Source organism: Lynx rufus, unplaced genomic scaffold (genome assembly GCF_022079265.1).
Source record: "Lynx rufus isolate CCGP_SWC_20201006 ecotype Redwood Valley unplaced genomic scaffold, mLynRuf1.p SCAF_3, whole genome shotgun sequence".
Classification (NCBI taxonomy): domain Eukaryota; kingdom Metazoa; phylum Chordata; class Mammalia; order Carnivora; family Felidae; genus Lynx; species Lynx rufus.
The window spans coordinates 202,063,907-202,087,479 of record NW_025814845.1 but is presented as its reverse complement, the minus strand read 5'-3'; positions in this window follow the sequence as shown (position 1 = coordinate 202,087,479).

Genomic DNA, 23,573 nt, shown 5'->3' with positions numbered 1-23,573 from the left:
ATCTGAACCAAAGCCGGATGCTTAACCGACTGAGCTGCCCAGGTGCCCCAGAAGCATTAATTTAAGTAGCAGGGAACGCTTTGGTGATTGTGGCTTCATATTCTGTCACGACACTGTGGTAGGCACACTACATGTATGATTTATGTAGCATGTTCCCCGTTTTATGGATTGGGAAATTGTGAAGAGTAAGCAAATTGCTTGGACCTCATGGTTGGATCTGGCATTTGCTTGTACTTTCTCACACGCTGATAAGAGTTGTCTGTTAGTGTGTCACAGATGCTGGCAGAAGGCAGGTGCTACTGGCTCAGAGTGATGACTTCATTACTTACATCTGAAGCACTGTGTGTGTGACTGCTGCGTACGCACTGGGTTCAGGTATCACCCGGGGGACAGAGCTTGGGGAACCCCCACTTTTAGTTCAAGCAGCAGAACATCTATCCTTGGTCCTGGAGGGAAGTATCAGCCCCCCAGATGGCTCTGGTGCAGCCACGGTGCTGAGAAATGGCCCAGAGGGAGAGCCGCGAGTGCCTTGCCTTCTTGGGTCCGTCCATGCCTGTGCTGGGCTCCCGCTCGCAGCACAGGTTCCTGATTCTATGAGTCGTATTTCTACTACACCAAGCTGAATAATACAATATTTTTTGTGTATGCAACCTGTTAGGAATGTATTTAAGGTGTGTCTGTAAGCATGCTGGTGACAATTAATAATCCAGGCAAGTCTAGCTGTTAGTAGAGAGGAGCAGCGTGGCCACACGAGATGGAGGATGGTCTCCAACCGGTAGTAATTCAATGCTTTCCCTTTTGCTGCCAAATAAGCATTTCGCTGCATTCTTTTCGTAATGCTGGAAAGGAACCTGTAGCTAATGTAACTTTCCTATACACATGATTAAATACTGGTGTGATGCCCACTTCTGATACGAAGGTGAAACAAAGGAAAATACTTTATAATAAAAAAATCATATGTATTTTAATAAGTATATGCTTAGGTATGACCACAGTCAATGACTTAATGAAAACAGCAGGTGCTTGTGTGTGCTGAAAATGGATGCATTTGTTTTATATTCAAGTAAATGTTAATGGCACATTTATAGTTGACATTTAAAGGGAAGGGCTACATGGGGGTAGCTCGTATGTCTGGAGAATCCCTATAAATATAGCTGTTTTGGCAGCTCTAATACCAAGTTAACGTTTTATCCACCATGAAATGGTTTTCCAAAATAGTAAAAACAACAACAACAAAAAACGACGCTTAAATCTTCAACCAGAACTGCAGTCCTACTTGTATGTATATGAGCCTGCATCATAACAAGTATTTTTTTTTCTTCTTTAATGGCAGAGCCAAGTTCTAGCTCAGCTAATTGTGCATTTGGTTGACTGACTTTCATGAGTGGCTGGCAGAACATTTCAAAGTGGGGTGTGAGGCAGGAGCGTCCTGTGTTGTGCAGGAATGTTCTGGGCGTTACTGGAAACCTGACGTCTCTGGTCCTGCTCTTTAAATTCCGGTAAAGACCCCAGTCGCCGCAAACAGATTTTCCCGGCTCCCCACAGTCCGTCTCCACTGAGGACCTGGTCTCGAGGCACTGATCTTGCACGTGTTAAGTGCCCACCTCACGAGGGGACCGTCCCCAGACAGGCCAGGATGCAGCCGCTGGCCGTGGGCGGTTTTCAGAACCCTGGAGGAACCGTGCCATGCGGCCCACCCCTTTCCACTCTGGTTTCTTTCCCTGTGCTTGAGTTCCGTTTGCCTCGGCTGATCTCCCTGAGTGGTGCCTGGGAAGCTAGTTAGCATCGCGCTTTGAACAGGGGCAGAACTTGCAGCATCACCTGCGCTTTGAACAGGGGCAGAACTTGCAGCATCACCTGTTCGGATGTTAACAATGTTTCCTGCTGGTCATAAATCATGAAAGAAATCAGAATGGTGGAAACCTGTGCTCCCCTCTAACTGGTGTTAGGTTCTCATGTAGGGGCTGACGCCAGGCTTTTGGTTGTTAAGACGTTTTTTTTGCAGTGGCAGTAGCATTCTTTTTCATTTAAAATTGTTTACGAAAAATAACTATGATGAAAACCCTTCATGATTTCATTTGAAGTTCTCTCTGGGGGTTGGTCTTTGAGCCTCATAGAGGTAATCTGTTGCCTTTAAAAAGACACCTTAAAAATAATTTCACTAACAATGTTCCTATTCCACAAACACTGCTTAGTTTTATAAGTATTTGAAGTTTGTATTCACAGAACTGTCGTCTTTCCCTCTCTTTCATTAGTAGTTTGGTGGTGCTTTGTTTGTTAGGGATCGCGGTTTCGTGAATATGTGAACGTGGCCCGATTTGTTTCTCCCTCCTCCTCTGCGTGAACATGTGCACTGTTTGCAGGTCTGTTACTCCAACAGGGATTCTGCAGGTAGAGTCCTCGGGTCCCTGAGCGTGCACGTCTGTGGCCCCCATCCTGCGGAAGACTGTTTGCAGCATCGTGAGCTGATGCTAACTGGTTGGCTCGGTCCCGCTGGCCCTGTGTCAGGGGCTGGTTTCCTCAGTCCTTGGCAGTAGGTGACATGGTCAGATTGAAATATTTTTGCCAGTCTTTTGGCTGTGAAGTGATCTCTCGTTTAACTTTTGTTTTTCTGATTTCTAATGAGATTGGATGTTTTTTATGTTTGTTGACCATAAGTATTTCCTGTTAAGTACTTCTTGAAGAGTTTTGTCAATTTCTCTTTTTGGTTATCTTTATATTGCTGATTTTTTAGGAATTCTTAATGCTTTCGGGGCGCCTGGATGGCTCAGTTGGTTAAGCGTCTGACTCTTGGTTTTGGCTCGGTCATGATCTCACGGTTTGTGAGTTCACACCCCACGTCGGGCTCTGTGCTGACAGCTCAGAGCCTGGAGCCTGCTTGGGATTCTCTCTCTCTCCCTCTTTCTGTTGCACATCCTCTCTTCTCTCTCTCTCTCTCCCTCAAAATAAATAAGTAAATAAATAAAAAAGGAGTTCTTAATACTTTGGACTCAAACCTTGTGTCGCTTACGTGTGATACAAATTTATTTTCCCAGTTTGGGTCTGTCATTCCACATTCTCTACAGTTCATTTTAATGAGCAGACGTTCCTGTTTGCTCACGTCCATCTGTTGGTCTCGTTCTTCTTGGTGAGTGGTTATGCCCGTGAATGTTGCCTGTGGGGTGACTGGGGGGTCCGGTGAAGGGGGCCACGGGAGCACTTTGTGGCAGGCTTCCAGGAAACCACTGCTTGCTCCGGCTGGAGGGAGAGAGGTGCGTGCGTCAGAAGGGAGCTGTAGGTAGCAGTCATGGTGGTTGGTACCATTTTGAACAACTCAAAATTTGTTTGGAACCTGAACATTGCCTTCCCACTGTCCACGGGGAGGGCACAGGGTCGTGAAACCCCAACCCCACTGTCTCCCTGCATTTGATCTTGGTCACATGGACACATTGCTGGAAGGAGAGGGAAGGGGGTCCCGGGTGGAGTCCCCAGAGTTCAGCTCCGGGGCGGGTGGCTCAGGTGGGGGTGTGTGTGCACCATGCACCCAGAACAGCCGCATGTTCTGTCGTGTTATCTTCTGAAGCTGTACCCTGTTATACCTTTCACCTCATTTTAAGCACCTGGAATCTATTTCTCAAGTTTTTTTTTTTTCCATTTTCTTATTTTAGGGAAAAGAAGTGGTGTCCGTGGGCACATTTGTGTGGTTTCTTGTCACCGTAAAATACTGTTTTGAAAGTTCCTTTCTGTTCCTAATTTGCTAAGTACTTTAAAAAATCCTGAATGGATGTTAAATTTTTACAAATGGTTTTTATTTGTCTGTTGGAATTGTAGTACAGTGTGTTGGCCCTTGCCAACCCTCCACGCAGTCAAATATCCACATATAACTTCTGACTCCCCCAAAACTTAACTGACAGTGAGTTGTTGACCAGAAGTCTTACTGGTAACACAGTGGATTAACACGTGTTTTGTATTTTGTGTGTATCATGCACTCTATTCTTTTAAAAAATTTTTTGTTATGTTTATTTGTTTTGAGAGAGAGAGAGAGAGTCAGAGACAGAGAGACAGAGCACAAGTCAGGGAAGGACAGAGAGAGAGGGAGACACAGAATCCAAAGCAGGCTCCAGGCTCCGAGCCGTCAGCACAGAGCCCGACGCGGGGCTCGAACTCACGAACCGTGAGATCATGACCTGAGCTGAAGTCGGACGCTTAACTGACTGAGCCACCCAGGCGCCCCTCATGCACTGTATTCTTAAAATAAAGTAACCTAGAGGGGTGCCTGGGTGGCTCAGTCGGTTAAGCGTCCGACTTCGGCTCAGGTCATGATCTCGCGGTCCGTGAGTTCGAGCCCCGCGTCGGGCTCTGTGCTGACAGCTCGGAGCCTGGAGCCTGTTTCGGATTCTGTGTCTCCCTCTCTCTCTCTGACCCTCCCCCATTCATGCTCTGTCTCTCTCTGTCTCAAAAATAAATAAACGTTAAAAAAAAATAAAGTAACCTAGAGAAAAGAAAATATTATTAAGAAAGCCATAAAATAGAGAAAATACATGTACAGAATGGTTACCTTGTTTATCAGAAACTCCATGTACGGGTGGGCCATGCAGCTCGCGTCTGCATCATTCATGGGTCAGCTGTGCCGTTTCTCCTTTAGTCTGTTACTCTGGTGGATATTCACGCGTTTCCTAATCTCAGATTTGCATTTTTTGGATATGGCTCAATTTGCACCAGTTTTCTTGACCTTTTCATAGGCTTTTATTTGTTCAGGATTATTTTGTCCATTCCCCATGGGGGACACCGGCCTTGTAATTGGTTCTCCTATGTTCCTCGCTGGGATTTACTGTTGCATTTGTGCCAGCCTCATAAAATGAGTCGTAAGTTGCTGATTTTTATTTACTTCGGAATAGTTTCTGTGCATTTGGAAGTCTTTTACCTTAGATATTTGGTAAAACTTTTCATTGAAACCGTGTGGACCTAGAGTTTTCCTTGTGGGTAGGTTTAAAACCACTAACTCCATAAGCGTAATAATTTTAGGAATATTCAGGTTTTCTGTTGCTTCTTGACACACTTCTGGGAAACTTTGTATATCTAAACTCATCCATATCATGTTAGTTTTCCAATTTGCTGACAGACTTCCGGTGTCTCATGAGCTGTTCGATCTTTGTGTTGTTTTCAGTTATGTTCTCCTTTTCATTGATACTGGCTCTTAGTGCCTTTTATTTTTAATAGTTAAAATTAAAAACAATTCTAATTCCAGTTTAATTGAGCTGTAGTGTAATTTTGAAAAGAGATATAATTCGTAGACTCTTTCTTTTATTCTCTGTAACTGGCCAGAATTTCTCAACCAACCAGTCTTTTTGCTGTTGGGTCATCCCTGTTGTGCCCCCCTTTTTTTTTCTATTTGATTTCTGTTCCTTTCTCTTCTGCATTTTTCTTTCTTTGTAGCATTTTAGGTTGGGTCCCCGGCCTGTTGATTTATGCTGCTTTCACTAATGTGAACTTTCAAGGGATGGCAACTTCCGTGAAGACGTTATTCCAGTTGTACTGCAGTAACCCTCTTCTGTTCTGAGGATTGTGTCCCCTTGTGTCATGCACCTGCTGGCCTCTTTTCTGTCCTGCATGTTTGCTTCCTCCAGAATGCTGTGTATTCCACAGTGTGTTCCCTGCTGATCCTGGCTTCGTTCACTTAGGCTCCGAGACTCGCCCACGCTGCCGTGCGCACCCACAGTCCACGTAGGAACACTTGCTGGGTGATGTTCCATCGTGTCAATGCACTCCTGTCCCGATCGGTTCCGTGTGGACAGATGTGTGAGCTGTTCCCAGCTTCTGGCAATGATGAAGGAAGCTGCTGGAAACGTCATGTGCAGGTTTTCATGTGAAAGCAGGTCTTCATTTCACATGCAGGATGCGCACGGTGTTCTAACAACAGCCAGGCTCTCTTCCCGCCTGCACCTCGGCCTTCCTCGCAGTGCGTGCAGATGCCTGTGGCCCGGCGTCTGCCCACTGCGCTTGGCTGGGCTGATGGGTGTCGTAAATGGGGTTGTATTTCTCCTGGCTTATCTCAGGGTTTTACCAGACTTCCCCAATAACTAATGACACCGAGCCCCTTTTCGTATGTTTACTTTCCATCTTTAATTCTCTGATGAGGTGCCTTCGAATATTTCATCCACTTAAACAACCGGGCTGTTCGTATGTTAATGTTTAGTTTTGTGATTTCCATATGTATCCTGGGTATGAGTCTTTTCTCAGACCTGTGATTTGCAGATCTGTTCTTTCAGGTTTGAATTTATTTCTTTTCTTTTCTTTTCTTTTTTTTCTAAAGTGTCTTTTGGACAACAGACTATTTTAATTTCAATCATGTGAAGTTTATCATTTTTCTCTTGTATGGATTATGCTTTTAGGGTTGTTCTAAGAACTGCGCCTTCCCCAAGGCCATAAATACTTTGTCCTGTGATTCTGCAAAAAGTCTTACAGTTTCAGGGTGCCTGGGTGGCTCAGTCAGTTAAAGTGTGTGACTTTGGTTCAGGTCACGATCTCGCGGTCCATGAGTTTGAGCCCGGTGTCGGGCTCTGTGCTGATGGCTCAGAGCCCGGAGCCTGCTTCAGATTCTGTGTCTCCCTCTCTCTCTGCCCCTCCCCCGCTCGCACTCTGTCTCTCTTTCTATCTTAAAAATAAACGAACATTAAAAAAAGTTTTATAGTTTAAAATTTTACATTTAACTCTCTCAACTATTTTTGGCTATTTTTGATTGTCATTGAGGAAGTTGTCAGATTTGTCGAGGCTTGTGTTGTGCATTGTCAATCACTTGCTTTTTCAATCTTAAAAAATATTTTCAGCCCATCAGTGTATTTCCAAACACGTGCACAGTTATTTTACCCTGAACGCGTGTTTCCAGCACAGATGTAGTTACAGCATCTAGCTGCTCTTATTCTTCAAAGAGAAGCTTCCCGAGTTCTTCATGGATTCTTGCATGTTTCAGGGAGTTTTGAGGGAGAACTATTTTTACTCAGTTTTTATTTGGTTTAACGCTTAACTGATTTTGTGCATTTATTAAATAACTTTTACTTTAGCATTGAATAGTCAACCTTTCCTTACGTACTTGGAGATGATATGCATAGTTAATTACTGCACTATGGGTTTAACAAAGAAAAGTTTCTGAACATTTAAATGCCAATTTAAAAAGTGTCTAACTGTTTATGAACATTTAAGTTCATTCTCCCTTTTCCTAACTGAACTTATTAATGAACACAGACAAAAATACCACGGTGATTATAAAACTGTTAACCCTTGTATTTTAAGTTACTGTAAAACGTCATGCTTTCAATTAAACATTTTAAGAAAATCCTTCTTCTTCTATATATTCTAGGTTCACTACTTACTATAATTTTGGAACTTATGCCCCTACAAGCTTTACAATGTTCACACTCTTTCCTGGCCCCGGAGGAAGGCATCTTGTCTCCCGTGAGCCACCATGGCAGATATTGGGATATTGGATTTGGGTGTGTGGGGACCACTTCCGTTGATGAGAACCATTCAGGCACAACCATTGATGTCCAACCCAGTGAGTCCCTTCCACAAAATCAAGAGATTATCTTTTGTGTCAGTCGACGTGAATGCCTCTATTTTTCATGGTAGATTTTTGGAGATTTGGTTTTACTTCCAGGAAGAGAGTTTTTTTGTTTTTTTGTTTTTTGTTTTTTTAAAGGTTTGGAATTTCGTATCTCTTATGACCTACTGACCTGGTTAGTTATTATTGCTAAAACTGTACGTTCGTTTAAAAGCTTTGATTCTGAGTGGGACGACTGTCTGGAGGTTTCGTCAGGAGATGGGCTGGGTCTGTGCACTTAGCTCTTCCCTGAGGAGATTTGACTAATTTATCGTTTTGGAGTAAACCTCCTTTTGTGACAGCTCGTCCCCGTTAAATCATCAGAGCCTTCCTGGTGAATTATATGATCCCTGCTGACTGATCCTTTCTCTTCTTTTGTGGCCCCTGCTTTGGCCGGGTCGGCTTGCCTTACACTGTTGCTGGTTTTCTGCTGTCAAAGGTAGAACCAAGACTAGTAGAAATTAGACAGTAGGAACAGACTAATGCTTACCAGAAGAAACACGGTATGGTCACACACCTAGTTGTTTCTCTGTGTTAATCAACAGGTGGGTATTTTGATACATTCGTACATTCACGGTGGTCTTTCAACTGTATTCTTTTTTTTTTTTTTTTTAAATTTTTTTTTTCAACGTTTATTTATTTTTGGGACAGAGAGAGACAGAGCATGAACAGGGGAGGGGCAGAGAGAGAGGGAGACACAGAGTCGGAAACAGGCTCCAGGCTCTGAGTCATCAGCCCAGAGCCCGACGCGGGGCTCGAACTCACGGACCGCGAGATCGTGACCTGGCTGAAGTCGGACGCTTAACCGACTGCGCCACCCAGGCGCCCCTCAACTGTATTCTTAAAACACTATTCATTCTTCCTGCCTGGATTTCATTATCAAATCAGGCTTTCGTATAGACTTCCCTTTTTCTACTTACATCATCATTATTCATTTTTAAAGGATACTTATTTATTTTTGAGAGAGTGTGAGTTGGGGAATGGCAGAAAGAGAGAAGGAGACACAGAATCGGAAGCAGGCTCCAGGCTCTGAGCTGTCAGCACAGGGCCCGACGCGGGGCTCGAGCCCATGAGCCAGGAGATCATGACCTGGGCCAAAGTGGGACGTTCAACCAACTAAGCCATCCAGGCACCCCTATTAATTTTTGATCTCCTGATGGCTCACTGAAACCCGCCCTCCCTACCTCATGTTGGCTCTTTGTGATATTAGCACAGTGCCCAACACCTTTGAGGTCACTCTTGCATTCTGGTAACAACAGTATGTTTCCCGTGTGTTGTGATGTTTTCTTGTCTCAGGAAGTGGGGACGCTGTCAGTAGACAATCCAACCTGAGCACCACAGGGTACAGGTGGCTGCCGGATGCTCCCAGGTAAGAGTGAGTCGACAAGGGAGATTGTAAGCTTGGTCATGTCTTCACTGACCTGCCCTTTTCTGCACCTGACTTGTGTCTGCTGTGTGGTTTCGTCCGCTGCAAGCCCTCCATCTGTGTTTACCAGAACGGTGCCAGTGGTTTCTGACAGGAGCCCAAGAAAAGTCCCAGGGAACTGGTGCGATGTGCAGCAGGAACGTGGGACAGTCACTCTTGTCTGTCACTCTTTAAAGTGGCTGCTATCCTCTGTCAGTGGGATATTGTCTCGGTCAAACTGTCTTACTTCTCCAGATGGGGTTGATTTCCTGAAAGGAGGTGATGAAGAATTTGGGTCAGCAGTTGTTTTAAACTTTTAACCTGTTGCTTGTAGAAGTAAAATGTTGCTGTTGCCACCCTGAAAGACTCATTCTACCATTAATTAATTTAATTTAATTTTTTAAGTTACATTGTTTTTACTGTTTCGGGGAAAGCTTAAGATAAATATGTAAGAATATTTTAGAATAGGGCAGCTAATATTTGAACATTTTGATATTTGCATATATACATATATGAGTGGGTGTGTGCACATATAGAAATATGTTTGTTGTTTTATAACCCAGGTAGATGCTGGCATTTTTATTATATGTAAGCAATGAGATTAGACTCCCAGCGGAAACCAACATGTGCATTATTGGGCTTTATCTTTTTTTTTAAAGGTTACTTTAATGTTTATTTTTGAGAGAGCGAGGGAGAGAGAGAGAGAGAAAGCCAGGGAGGAGCAGAGAGAGAGGGAGACACAGAATCTGAAGCAGCTCCAGGCTCTGAGCTGTCAGCACAGAGCCTGATGCGGGGCTCGAACCCCCAAACCGCGAGATCACGACCTGAGCCAGAGTTGGACGCTCAACCGACTGAGCCACCCAGGCGCCCCAGGCTTTATCTATTTTGAAAATGATCTTACAGCAGCATGAAAATTTAAATACTGTGGCACTGACCACTGTTACCGTAATACTGACATATTCCCACAGTGCTGTAGTGCTGTAGGGTGGTGTGGCTTAGCGATGAACAAAACCTGTCTTGGTGATGCTAAAGCGATCGTTAAACATCATTTTTGTTCTCTTTAAGGAGTTCAGAGATAAGTGAACAAAACTTGGTAAGTTTTTTTTCTCATGCAGTGTCATCTTTTGCTATCTTTTCATCCTTGAAATAACCAAGGTTTATACCATTAGCACATTTCTTTGTGAAGAGAGAATTTACAGAGTCATGTTATTTAAATTTTGGGAGATAAGAGCAAATGATAGGAGATACACTTTCCAGACTCCAGAAGCATTTCTTTATCAAAACAACATTTTTAAAAATATTGACTTCTTTGTATCTCTCTGCAGCAGATGTTTGCATTTGAGGGAAGCCTAATGAAAAAGCTTTTAAAGTCCCCCTATTGTGTTTGAGCCCAAAGGGCTTTTGTTTTTTTTTTCTTCGCAAAAAGGTTTATAAATTTATGCCCCACTTGGTTCTCAGGACACATTTCTGGAACTTACTCTTATTATTAATTTTTTTTCCAACTTTCTCCTTGCCTTAATAATAAAAAAAAAACCAACAGGGTGGAAATTGTCACAGGACAGTGGCTTTCCACTGTAGGCAAGTGTAAATGCATATATTAAAACTAATCTTGGTGACCCAGCCAAGGTTTTAATTTCAAAGCTGGAGGGAGTCAATCACTGACTCCCGTGCCCTTTCTTCCACTCCCTGAAGTGATTAGTTGGGCTGGATGCATTTATTTACTGTATTTTGCAGCAGCCCAGGATATCTGGTGCCGGCTCAGTGACGAGAGAGTCTTCCTGCTTTGGTTAGGTTTCTGATTACTCTTTTTTTTGAGTTTATTTATTTTTGAGAGCGAGCGAGCCCAAGCAGGGAGGAGCAGAGAGAGAAGGAGAGAGAGAGAATCCCAAGCAGGCTCTGTGCTGACAGCATGATGTGGGGCTTGAACCCACAAACCGAGAGGTCATGACCTGAGCCAAAACCAAGAGTCGGATGCTTAACTGATGGAGCCACGCCTCCACCCCTCCCCCTTTAAGTTCATGTATTTGTAGTTCATGATCACCCTTGGGAAGTGGAGTTTGCAGCCCTCCCGTGGTAAACCTCGTATTTCTGCACACGCCCTGCATCTTTGTATGTTCGCTTCCTCCAGGGCCTTCAGCAGATTTGGAAATCCTTTGAAAAGTTCTTTTCAGAGCACATATCGTAAGAGGTTTGTTTGTAACATACTGGCTGCCGTGTTATTTTTGTTTACAGCGACACTCAGAGGAGCTGCTGGTTTTGCTAAATGTCCGTCAGTAAAAACCATCAAGACGCTTGGTAGGATAGGCGGTAGTTTTCCAAAGGGATGTCCGTTCCTAATGTTGACGTAAATCTCAAAGGCCTTGGCTGCGTAGAGACTAATAAGAAATGCTGTTTCGCTGGGTGAGCCACTAGTGATTGAGTGTGGTGGCCGATACTTTGGTAGCTTTAACATAGAAACCCTTTCTAGGAATCCGCGTCTGGAGCCTCCCCTTTTGTGGGTTTTGTGAGGCGGGCGTGTTGCCGGAAACTTGCCCTGACGTCCTGTGTGTGTGTTGCATCTGTCTGTCATCCACATAATTCGGCTCTTTTTCTAAAACACAGAGTGAGGCGTGAGGGGTCGTTGAAGACCTTGCCACATGTCACAGACGCCCTCTGAGGAGCACCCCGCAGTGCCCCCCACGGACACCACCTGTTTTGAAATCTGCGTTTGCAGATATGGAATCTGAGATTGCATAGCTGTCCGCCTGGGTCCGAGGCTGGTGCCCCTTTCTTCTTGCTGCCCCCACCTTTCCGTGCAGCTCTCAGGACCCTGGCGGATACCTACGATTTTGTGGTAACATTCGTGAAAAACCTGAAGGAAGATGGGACACAAAGCTGCATGTTCACATCCTGTGAAACGTTTCTGGGAGCATGAAGACGTCATACTGTAATTGGAGCAGAGGTTCTTAACGGGGTGTGTGGACCCTCACGGGCTGGCGGGTAAGGGCTCACATGGCCCCGTAGGCTCGAATAGGAAGCCTGTTTCAGTTGCTCATGATGGGCATTTATGTTTCCTGTAAGTATCAGTGTAGGCAACACACCCCAGCGTAGGTGACAGCACTGTGGCCTCTCACCAGTAGGGACAGGAGGGAGCTGCTCATATCAGGTCAGTGTTATTGCCTTAGCGTGAGTGAGCGAGCTCATCCATGCTTTGAAGTTAGTGTCAGTGGATCACACACGTGATGTGGTAACAAGCCTCCTGCGTTACCACCTCATGACTGAACGTATTTGATGGTTTCAGTATAACCGTTCTGTGTGTGTTGTGTCACATGCATTTACAAACACCGTTCTGAAGGTGTGTGGGTTCGCGCGACCAGTCAGCCCAGCACTCTGTGGCATCAACTCATACACCTGCTGAAATACTCAGACGTGCTCCCAGAAGGTTCACGGAGGTTTACTTTTATTTATTTAATTAATTAATTTATTTATTTATTAAAAAAAGTTTTTTTTAACGTTTATTTATTTTTGAGACAGAGACAGAGCATGAATGGGGGGAGGGTCAGAGAGGGAGACACAGAATCGGAAGCAGGCTCCAGGCTCCGAGCTGTCAGCACAGAGCCTGACACGGGGCTCGAACTCACAGACCGCGAGATCACGACCTGAGCCGAAGTCGGTCGCCCAACCGACTGAGCCACCCAGGCGCCCTATTTATTTATTTTTTAAATATAATTTATTGACAAATTGGTTTCCATACAACACCCAGTGCCCGTCCCCATAGGCGCCCTCCTCAATGCCCATCACCCACTTTCCCCACTCTCTCCCTCCCATCAACCCTGAGTGTGTTCTCTGGATTTAAGAGTCTCTGATGGTTTGCCTCCTTCCCTCTCTGTTTGTAACTATTTTCCCCCTTCCCCTCCCCCATGGTCTTCTGTTAAGTTTCTTAGGATCCATATAAGAGTGAAAACATATGGTATCTGTCTTTCTCTTATTTCCCGAAGCATAATACCCTCCAGTTCCATCCACGTTGCTGCAAATGGCAGGATTTCATTCTTTCTCACTGCCAAGTAGTATTCCATTGTATAGATAAACCACATCTTCTTTATCCATTTGTCAGTTGATGGACATTTAGGCTCTTTCCACAACTTGGCTATTGTTGAGAGTGCTGCTGTAAACATTGGGGTACAAGGGCCCCTGTGCATCAGTACTCCTGTATCCCTTGGGTAAATTCCTGGCAGTGCAATTGCTGGGTCATAGGGTAGATCTATTTTTAATTTTTTGAGGAACCTCCACACTGTTTTCCAGGGTGGCTGCACCAGTGTGCATTCCCACCAACAGTGCAAGAGGGTTCCTGTTTCTCCACATCCTCGCCGGCATCTGTAGTCTCCTGATTTGTTCACCGTAGCAGAGGTTTATTTACCATCGGTGGCAGTGGACAGGAGGATGTGTGGATCTCCCCGTTCACTGAACAAAGCTTGTGGAGCACACGCTGTTTGTCACACAGCACCAGATGCTGGGCTCTGCGGGGCCGCGGTTTGCGAGCGTCCAGCGCAGGCTGGGTGTCTGCTGGTGGTGGGTGGGCTGCTGAGCCTGCGTGCATGCCTGGAGGGGCTTTTCCTGCCGCCCCTCTGTTGCTAGCAAGGACACTGAGTCTTAGGAGGCTCCCCTGACTTTCTCCAGGCCACTCTGTCTGTGTGGGGAGCCTCGATTTAGGGCAGGTGGGCCTGGCTCCAAGCCTGAGCCCCTCACACCCACGCCGACTGCTGATGACGCCTGCACACGTACAGCTTACCCCCTTCAGACCATGGTGATTTGCATGGGGTGGAGGTGGGACCTCTTAGCAGCAGGTGCAGCGAGTCTATGCGCTTAAAGCCAATCTCGGCAGTTTACGGTTTTGGGGTTTGACTCGACTGATGGGGTGATAAAGCCGCCTTTCTCCCCCAGCCGGCTCTGTCCCACTGACCACACTCCTTTCTGTTCTGTGCACCTGGGTCTCCGAGTTTGAACAGAAGGCACTGTGGACGGTCCTGGGCTTTGTCACTTGCTTCCTTTGCCTCCGTCCTGCGTGTAATGAAGTCACCATGACCTCCCGTCAGAAACCTTGGATCGGGTTTTCTCACTCAGTCCTTAGCCCTCTTGCAAGAAGATAAGACTAATGGCAAATCCAATCAAACTGTCATGATACTTTCCCCTTTATCTGTTTATTGGCCGTAAATTGTAATGGATTATCAGCTTCATTCTACTTAAGATTCTGTGGGTCATTTTCATCTTTCTCCCGCCAGCTTAATTGATTGTCTGCCTACAATGAATAAGCAAATCAAAATCCGTCGGCTTCTTGGGCTCTGATATAAATTGCCAACAGAATTATGCTCCCAGCGAGCAGGGTTTGTGCTGATTATATTACCTGCTGTCACGTCAGCCTCTCTGACACTGCAGCAGTTTTGTAAAGGGTAAAGTACCCTCCAGAGCCCTGTGGCTTCGTGGGCTTGCTGGTGAGCTTTTCCTTGGAAACCCGAGGGCCGCGAGTTTACCGTGAGCGAAACTGCCTCCTCACATGCACCTGCTGCTTTTTACCGAAGGCTTCCTTGCCCTGTGTGCTCTTTTCATCCACGAGTCTGCTGGTTGATTCAAGTATCTCCACGGCAAACATTGGTGAGCCTTGTCATGTGTCTGCTGTGTACAGACTTAGTGCTGGGCAGCAGGTCGCCAGATGTAGATGGCATGTGGTTTCAGAATCCAGAGAGATGTCGTGGTGATGACACATTCACTGTTATGGGTAAGTCCTTGCTACAGAGAGGAAATTCAGTGCTCAGAGCTTTCGTGACAGCTTAGTGGGGGGCTGGAGTGGAACGCTTCAGCTGTGGGGGGTTCCCCAAGAGCCCCCTGGTTCAGTGATTCAGTGGGAGCACTCGGCATACGGTTGAACTCAACAGCTAAGATTGATTTCAGCAAAAGGCTGTACCGCCAGGACCTAAAACGCCTAGCGTGCTGTCCTGTGACACGGGGCTTCATCCTCTGTCCCTGAGACCAGCACTTGTGTGTGATGGCAGTGACAAGCCTGTTGTGGGCTCAGGGCTTTGCACTTTCTTATCACTCTGCCCCAGTGCCTTTCTCCGTGTGCTCCGGGTTGCTGGGGCTGCTGTGATGAAACACCTCGCAGCCAGTGGTGTAAACAACAGAAATGTAGTGTCTCACAGTCCTGGAGGCTGGAAATCCAAGATCAAGGAGTCATCAGCGGTGGTTCCTCTAAGGACTGTGAGAGAGGATCTCTCCTTTGCTTGTAGACAGCCATCTTCAGTGTCTCCTCACCTCTTGTTCCCTCTGCATGTCTGTCTCTGTTCAAATGTCCACTCCCTTTTTTAAGACTCCAGTCATACTGGATTAGGGTTCATGCTCATCTCAACTTGACTATCTCTGTAAAGACCCTGTGTCCAAATAACATCACATTCTGAATAATATCACATCGATTCTGAAGTATCAGAGGTTAGGACTTTAGTATACTTTGGTATGGGGGGGGCACATTACCCATAGAGCCATGTTATGAGCATTCTCTCTATAATGCCTCTGTTTTCCACTAACTTGAGTACTCTGCTAGCAAAGTGTGTATGTTTGGGGCAGAACTATATACCTAACACTTGACATGGGCTGAAATCTAGTATGAACTCCAGAAATGGTGGTTGAATGAATAAATGGGTGAAAAAGGAGTGACCAGACAGGTGTAAGGAGAACCAGGAGGTTGGCGTATTGAGGAAGCCCAGAGACAAGTTGAAGAAGACAGAGATGCATACTAATGCCTCCTGTGATAGACTTAGCAAGAGGAGGATAATGAAGAGTGTCTGTGAAATTGGTACTGTAAAGGTCCTAGATAAGTTTCAGGTGCCTGAAAGGAAAGTCAGGTTTGTTTTGAGTGGGGATAGAAGTGGAATGGCAGAAGGAAGGACCTTAGTTCCTAATTTTTGAGGCATATATAACAAATTGAAGATTTATCTCAAGTATGGGAGACTGGTTCAGCATTTGAAAATCAATTAATGGAATCGATCACATTAGCACACCAAAGAAGAAAAGTCTTATCTTATGAGTAGTTGTGAAAAAAGCATTTGACAAAATCTAACATCTGATCAGTAAAAACTCTGAGCACACTGGGAATACAGGGTAGCTTCCTCACTAAAGAAAATCTACAAAAACCCCACAACTGATGTCGTATGTAACAGTGATAAAGGAGAGTCTTTTCCTCCAAGATCAAGAACAAGGGAAGGATGCCCCCTCGCTGCACTCCTTTTCAACTTCATACTAGAATTCTTGGATAGTGCAATAAGACAAGAAAAGGGAAAAAGAGGTATATAGATTAGGAAGGATAAAGTAAGATGGTTTTTGACACGGCATGGTTGTTGATGTAGAAAATCACAAAGAATCAACAACAAAAAAAACCCCCTCAGAACTAATAAGTGATTATATCAAGGTTGCAGGATACAAGGATAATAGAAAAAAAGTGAACTGCTTTCTTACATACCAGAAATGAACAATCAGAATTTGAAATTAAAAACAAAGTATTTAATTTAGCCCCAAATAATGGAATACATAGACATATAACAAAATATATGTAAGATCTATATAGAAATAACTACAAAACCCTTATGAAATAAATAAAAGAAGAACTAAATAAATGAGAGACGTTCCATCATGTCCGTGGATAAGAAGACTCAACGTTGTTAAGATGGTATTTTTTCACAACTTAATCTGTAGATTCGTTGCAACCTCAGTTAAAATACCAGCAAGTTAGTTTGTGGATATCAACAACTGTTTCTGGCGTTTATACGGAAAGGCCCAAGACCTGGAATGGCCGGTGCAAGAATTAAGGAGAAGAACAAAGTTGCAGGGCTTACTCTGCCTGACTTCAAGACTTATTAAAAATACAGGGACGGTAATCAGGAGGGTGTGGTATTGGTGTGAGGACAGACAAATAGATCAGTAGAACAGGATGGAGAGCCCACAACAGACCTGGATAAATATATTCAGCTGCTTTTGACAAAGTAGCAAAAACACTACAACGGAGCAAAGATAGTGTTTTTAATGAGCTGTGCTGGACAGTTGGATGTCCACATGCAAAAACAATGAATTTCGACACATACGTCCTTTACAAAAATTATCTCAAAATGGACCACAGACCTAATGTAAAATGCAAAACTAAAAAAAACACCTGGGAGATAACAGAAACTCCAGATGCCTTTGGCTATGTTGATGATTTTTTAGACATAACACCCCAGGCATGATCCATGAAAGAAGTCATTGATAGACTGGACTTCATTAAAATAAACTTCTGCTCTGTGAAAGGTAGTGTCAGGTGAATGAAAAGACAGTCCACAGACTGGGAGATCATATTTGCCAAAGACACAACTGATAAGAATTAGTATTTAAAATATACAAAAAATTCTTAAAACTCAACAATAAATTTAAAAATGAGTATGAGCAAAAGATTTAACAGATACTACGTTAAAAGGAGAAATACATTGGCAAAAATTGAACAAACATCTGTGTATGGATGGTAGAAACACATAGGAAAGCAAGTTCATCATATGTCTTTAGGGAAACACAAGTTAAAACAATGAGATGCTACCACACTCCAGTGAAAATGGCCAACATACAGAGCACTGACCACACGGCGTGCTGGTGGAGACGTGGAGCACTGGGGACTCTCACTCACTGCTGGTGGGAATGCAAAATGGGGCATCCACTTTGGAGACAGTTTATCAGTTTCTGAAAGAACTGAACATACTCTATCATCTGATTCGATAAACCTTCTCCTAAAGTATTTACCCAAAAGAGTTGAAAACCTGTGTTCTCACAAAAATTTGCACCCAGATTTTTATGGCAGTTTTATTCATAATTGCCCAAGCTTGGAAGCAACTGAGATGTCCCTCAGTAGGTAGGTAGATAAAGAAACCTTGGTCCACCCAGACAGTGGGTATTATTCAACACTAAAGATCAAGGAGCCATCAAGCCATGGACAGACATGGGGGAAACTCACATGCATATGACTGAGTGAAAGTCAGTCTGAAAACGCTATATCCTGTATTTGCCTCTGGAAAAGGCAAAAGTACACAGACAGTAGAGATAAGTGGTTGCCAGTGTTGAGGAGAGGGAGGGATGAATAGGGGGAGCACAGGTTTTCTAGGGGAGTGAAACTACTCTGTGTGATTTTGATAGTATCATACTCTCTATGATGTTTTATGACACTGTATATCAAACTCTGTGTTATACTGTGTCATCATTTATCCAAACCCATAGGATGTACAACACCAGGAGTGACCCTAATGTAAACTAGGGACTTTAGTCAATAATAATGTATCTATATTGGCTCAGCAGACATAACCAATGTTCCACAGCAGTGCAAGATGTTAATGAAAGGGGAACTAGAAGAGGTTGAGGAAGGGTTATATGGGAACTCTGTGTTTTCTCCTCAATTTTTTTATAACCCTAAAACTACTCTAAAAATTATCTCTTGAAAAAATTGGTTACTAAAAAAGTAGAGCTGGTTAATGGCAGAACTTGAGGTTTGAGCAAAGGTGGCCTGACCTCAGGGCTCAGCACGCCTTCTGCAGCACGGGAGTCTGTTAGCCAGTGACCGCGTGTGTAAGCATTCTGCCCGTGCGTTACTTTCCTGGACGTGTGGCTCTTGTGATGAGGTCTTGGCATCAGGGCACGTGACCGCCCAAGTGACGAACCGCATTAATAACAAGACCGCAGTGATGTTGAGATTTCAGACTTCCTCTGTTTGCTCGGCCGGCCTGTGGTCCAGCGGGTCCTGGGAGCTCAGCAGCAGGACTGAGGGCTCATTCCTAGCCTCCAGTAGATGCCGGGGCAGAAAGGGTGCGTGGCTCAGATAGAGTCAAGATGGTCGTGTCACACTAAAAATAGATTAAAGTTATCGTTAGCCAAGATGATTTTGTTTCTGTTTTAGATTATTGTTTCCCAATTAAAGAAAGAAACCAGGAAGGGTAAATATTCCTTGATTTTTTTTTCTTTGTTCTCTTTTTTGCCCTTTTGATGCAGATTCTATAATGACTTGCAGGAGTTTTCCACTGTTCCCGAAGTCGCCCTAACCACAGTTCGAGTGTGACCTTTGTTAGGTAAATTTTCAAAGCCTCTGCCTAGAAATTAGAATGGGGTTCTGGGACGACTTCCCAGGTTTTGCAGAAAAATCACTTTAATTACCAACAACTCATTGCTGCCGCGAACTCCACTGATACCGTCAAAGAGCAAATCTTCTTGACTGATTGGCTGTGACTTAAAAATAAAAAGAGTCCTGTACTTCACAGACTTCTCCAAGATTCTCCATCTGTTTATCACCTCGGCTTTTCCATCCTAATGGGATAAATACAGCTTGTCAAGGAACAAATAGCTTTGTGAGGCTTGTGGTGAACCTGGAAAAGATCTGTATTTCTCAGGGAGCTACTGAAGCCTTTTGCCAAGCACTCACTCTGTGATTGAGTTAGGGTAAATGCGTGTTCTTCTTTCTTCACTCAATCCTTAACCCCTTACCCTGTGTCTAAGTCATTTTTCGCCCTCGTTTCTTCGCAAAAATGTAAACACGATGAATGTTCATTCACTCGTTTGTTCATTCCACAAATATTTGTCTCACGTATGTCCCAGGCATGCTTCATGGAGACCAAGCAGGTAAAAATCCCTGTGTAAAGTCTAGCTGTTGAGACAAAAAATAAGTAAACAAACAATGAGATAATACTATACAAAACAGTACTTTCCAGGAAGAAAAACTAACACAGGAGAAGGAGTAAAGAGAGTGATGGGGGGGGGGGGCGGTATTATTGTAGATAAAAAGACCTCTTCCACTGAGCAGAAGTGACATTGAGCAGAGTCCTGGGTGGGAACCTGCACGTCTCTCATGGTGGATGAATATTCCAGACTGAGGGAGCCACAGGTTCAAAGGCCCTGAGGCAGCATCGCGTATGGTGTGGCCAGACAACAGTTGGAGTAGAGCGAGTAGGGGGAGGGGGCAAGTGGCCCAGGGCTTTCCAGGCCACAGGAAAGACGCTGAGTCTTGTTTTCCTTTTGATGGGCAGCTGTTGGCTCGTTTTGGGCTCGCGGTCTGATTCACATTGGGCAGCATCCCTCAGCTGCTTTCTGCAGAGCAGAGGCGGTAGTGGACTGAGCCCAGGGGCCGGACAGCGGCCTTGGCCAATCCAGAGGCGAGGTGATGGTTTACAGCAGGTGTGGCTGGAGGAGGCATCTTGGTGGTAGAGCTCGCAGAATTGAATGATGGGTTAATGGGATGTGGGCGTGATGGAAAGAGGGAAGTCGTGGGTGACCCTGGGGTTTGTGGCCTGACAGCTGGGTAAACGGTGCGACTTGCCAATGGTCTTTGTTAGTTTGCTGTGTCACCTGCCGTTGTCTATCCCAGTGGTCCCTGGATCAGAATCTGGGTTCCAGGTGCACAGCTCCCCCTTCCGTGACCGCTGTGCACAGCGTGTCTCTTCTGCGGGTGGTCACCGTTCTCCCCTTTGACCTGACAACAATCTCTCCTCTTTGTTCAAGTTCAACTGAAAGCTTGTCCTTGTAAGTGTGCCCCAGTTCTTCCCCAAGCTTCCGCCTCCCAGAGCACCAGGCGCACCTGGCTAAGGACACACCGGAGTTCCTGGAGAGCCAGGACAACAAAAGTCTAGCTGCTGACCAATGAGGGAGTCACTGGTGGAGAAAGTCTTTGTTAGCTGCCAAGTCCAAGTGTTGGTGTTTTGACATAGGGTTTTATCTGAATAAAATACTTCTTTAAAACATTCATCTACTTATGCACAGTTAATTCCTAAACAGCTAATATTGAGGTACTGTGTTCTTCATTTTATTATAAACTCTTTCAAATGCACACCTATGAATAGAGAAAAATATAATGCTCACCGCTTTACCACTCATGTTTATTAAATATTAATGCCATGCCAAGTCTGTTTCATATTTTACTTTTCCTAAGAAAGCACTTAAGGATGTGATTCCTTAAGGAATCTTTTTACTTTCCTCAATCCCATCACTGCATTCGCATCCTGGAGCTGCTCTCTGTCGTGTCTCTGGTTTGTATGTTCCCAGGTCTTCAGTATTGTAGATGACATCTTTGTGCGTCCACAGATAATCTGCAGGTATTTGCAGGTGGAGGTCCATTTGTATGGCTGTGTTTAGCTTAAATGTTAAGCTGCTGCATGGCTCTTGCATTCTTGAAAATGACTCTGTTTATCTTTCTTCAGCTTGATTTAAGGCACTTAGGTTTTTTTCCAGGGTTTTCAGTATTGCGGAGCTGAGCTGCAATGAATAGCTCCCATTGCTGCTTAGACAGTGTCCCTCTTAAGCAGCGGTTCTCAAAGTGGGGTCCCAGGTCCAGCACCATCAGCATCACCTGAGAACTTGGTAGAAATACAAATTCTTGAGCCCTGCCCCAGACCTCCTGAATCAGAAACTTTGCCTTTGAGGCCCAGAAACCCGGGTTTTAACAAGCACCCCAAGTGCTGATCTAAGTCTGATCTAAGCTAAAGTTTGAGAATCTGCTCTAGGGTATATCTTGAAGTAGAATTTATGAGTTGTAGGGTAAGAGAATCTTCAACTTGACTTTAGTTTCAGTTTGATGTAAAATGTGGTATTCCCTCATCATTTCTGTTTGTTTCTAAATTCTTGATTACTAATGACATTGCACATATTTTTCTAAGGGTTATCGATTCTTCATATTTCCTTTCATGTTAGTTGCCTCTTCATATCCTTGGCTCATTTTTCTATTGGTGTATTTGTCTTTTTTTCCGATTAATTTATAGATGTTCTTTATATATTTGAGATACTAATCCTTGTCATCTATGACTTCTTTTGTAACCTGTTTTATAGTGTCTCTTGTCACCCGTCGTGTTAAAAACATTAATTTTAGTTAAAATTTAAAACCTACTTCTTTCTGTTTCACAGTTTGTATTTTTTATTTTTGCTTTAGAATTACTTCCACACCTTGATATAAAGGGTGCTAATTAGTTTCTTCTAAAGATTTTTAAAGTTTGCATTTCACCATTACATGCTTAATTTACCCAGAATTAGGTTTTTGGGTATGGGATGAGATAGAGATCTGATTTTATTTTCCAATATGGATAATCTGTTTTCCTGGGTAAATAAATTTCTCATCACTCTGAAATATATCACTGTTACATGGCAGTGTTTCATGGGGTATGTGTCTCTTCCAGGGCTTTCTATTTTGTTTCCTTGGTCTGTTTATTAAAACTTTTGGTAATGATTCATGTTCTTAATTATTACATCTTGAAAACAAAATACTTGGTGTAGAGTAAATCTTCTCAGTTTTCTTTCAGAAATTATTTTAATTATTCTAGGCCATTTATTTGTTTACATGAAAACTGCTTATTAAATTTTCCAAAACACGATTGATTCAAATCGTTTTGAATTTATGGATTAACTAATGGAGAAGTGGTAGCTTTACAATATTTAGTCTTCTATGTTACAAGCACAGTATATGTGTCCATATATTCAGGATTTCTTTTATGTTCTAAAGAATATTATCTTTTCCATTTCAATTTTGGGCATCTCTGGTTAGGTTACACTTACACTCAGAAAATCATCTTAGAGTTTTAGCTCCTAAAAGAGATTAAAAAAATATCTCTTGCCTTTTCTAGTTGGTTATTCCTCGTGTTATGTACTCTACCCGGTTTTTATTACTGATTTACTGCCCAAGCAATATTGGCAACTATTGTAGTTTGGTAGTTGATTCTCTTGGATCTTCTTTGTGGCTCGTTATCTGCAAAATAAATTTTATCTCTTTGTCCTCATTTTTTTGTATCAATTCTAGTCTGTTAATGTTTTGGCTGTACAGAAGGTTTGCTTTTTCACTTTCAGTTAGTACGTAGATACTTGGGAGGAAGAAATTGGCCATCAGCTCTTTTGTTCTTACGTGGGCACGACTTACGTGGTACAGTTACCTTGCGCTTCTGGAGGCAGCTTTTATGACCAAAGTGATCTTTGTGCTCAGAACTGAAAATGAAGGAAAACTTGGGGATGGGTACTTAACTCTGTCACTGTCACTCATGCTCTTATAATCACAGCGTGGACTTCACACTTGCAGTGGAATTTCTAAATACTCGTGTAAGAAGTTTGAAGCCTTAACTCCAAACCTGCTTTGGACATTTCTTTTAAGGAGCAAATATTTCCTGTATCTCTAGTTGCAGCAATCCTCATTGCTACACGATAGGTATTGTTGAATGAAAGAATGATAAGTAATTTCAAAGATAGCTGGTCACCTTTTATTATAAATAGGAATTTTGCAAACCTGGCACCATTTCATGTGAAGCTGAGTATAGAATTCCAAACAAGCTGGGGAATTATTCGGAAAATTACGAGAAATGTATTTGACAGTCTTAACCATAGCAACCATTCGTTAAAAATATTGACCTGGCAAGCCTGGTAAGTGTTCCGTGCTGGCTCAGGACGGAGTGGCATCGGGTCTGCATCTGTGTCACTGGAACAGGAGGGTGTGTCTACCCTCCAAGTAGAGACGTGTTTGCTGCTGGATGCTTTGCTGTTTTGCTGGGAGATTATTCTCTGCTGATAACTCACATGCCATTTTATTCCTCAGAT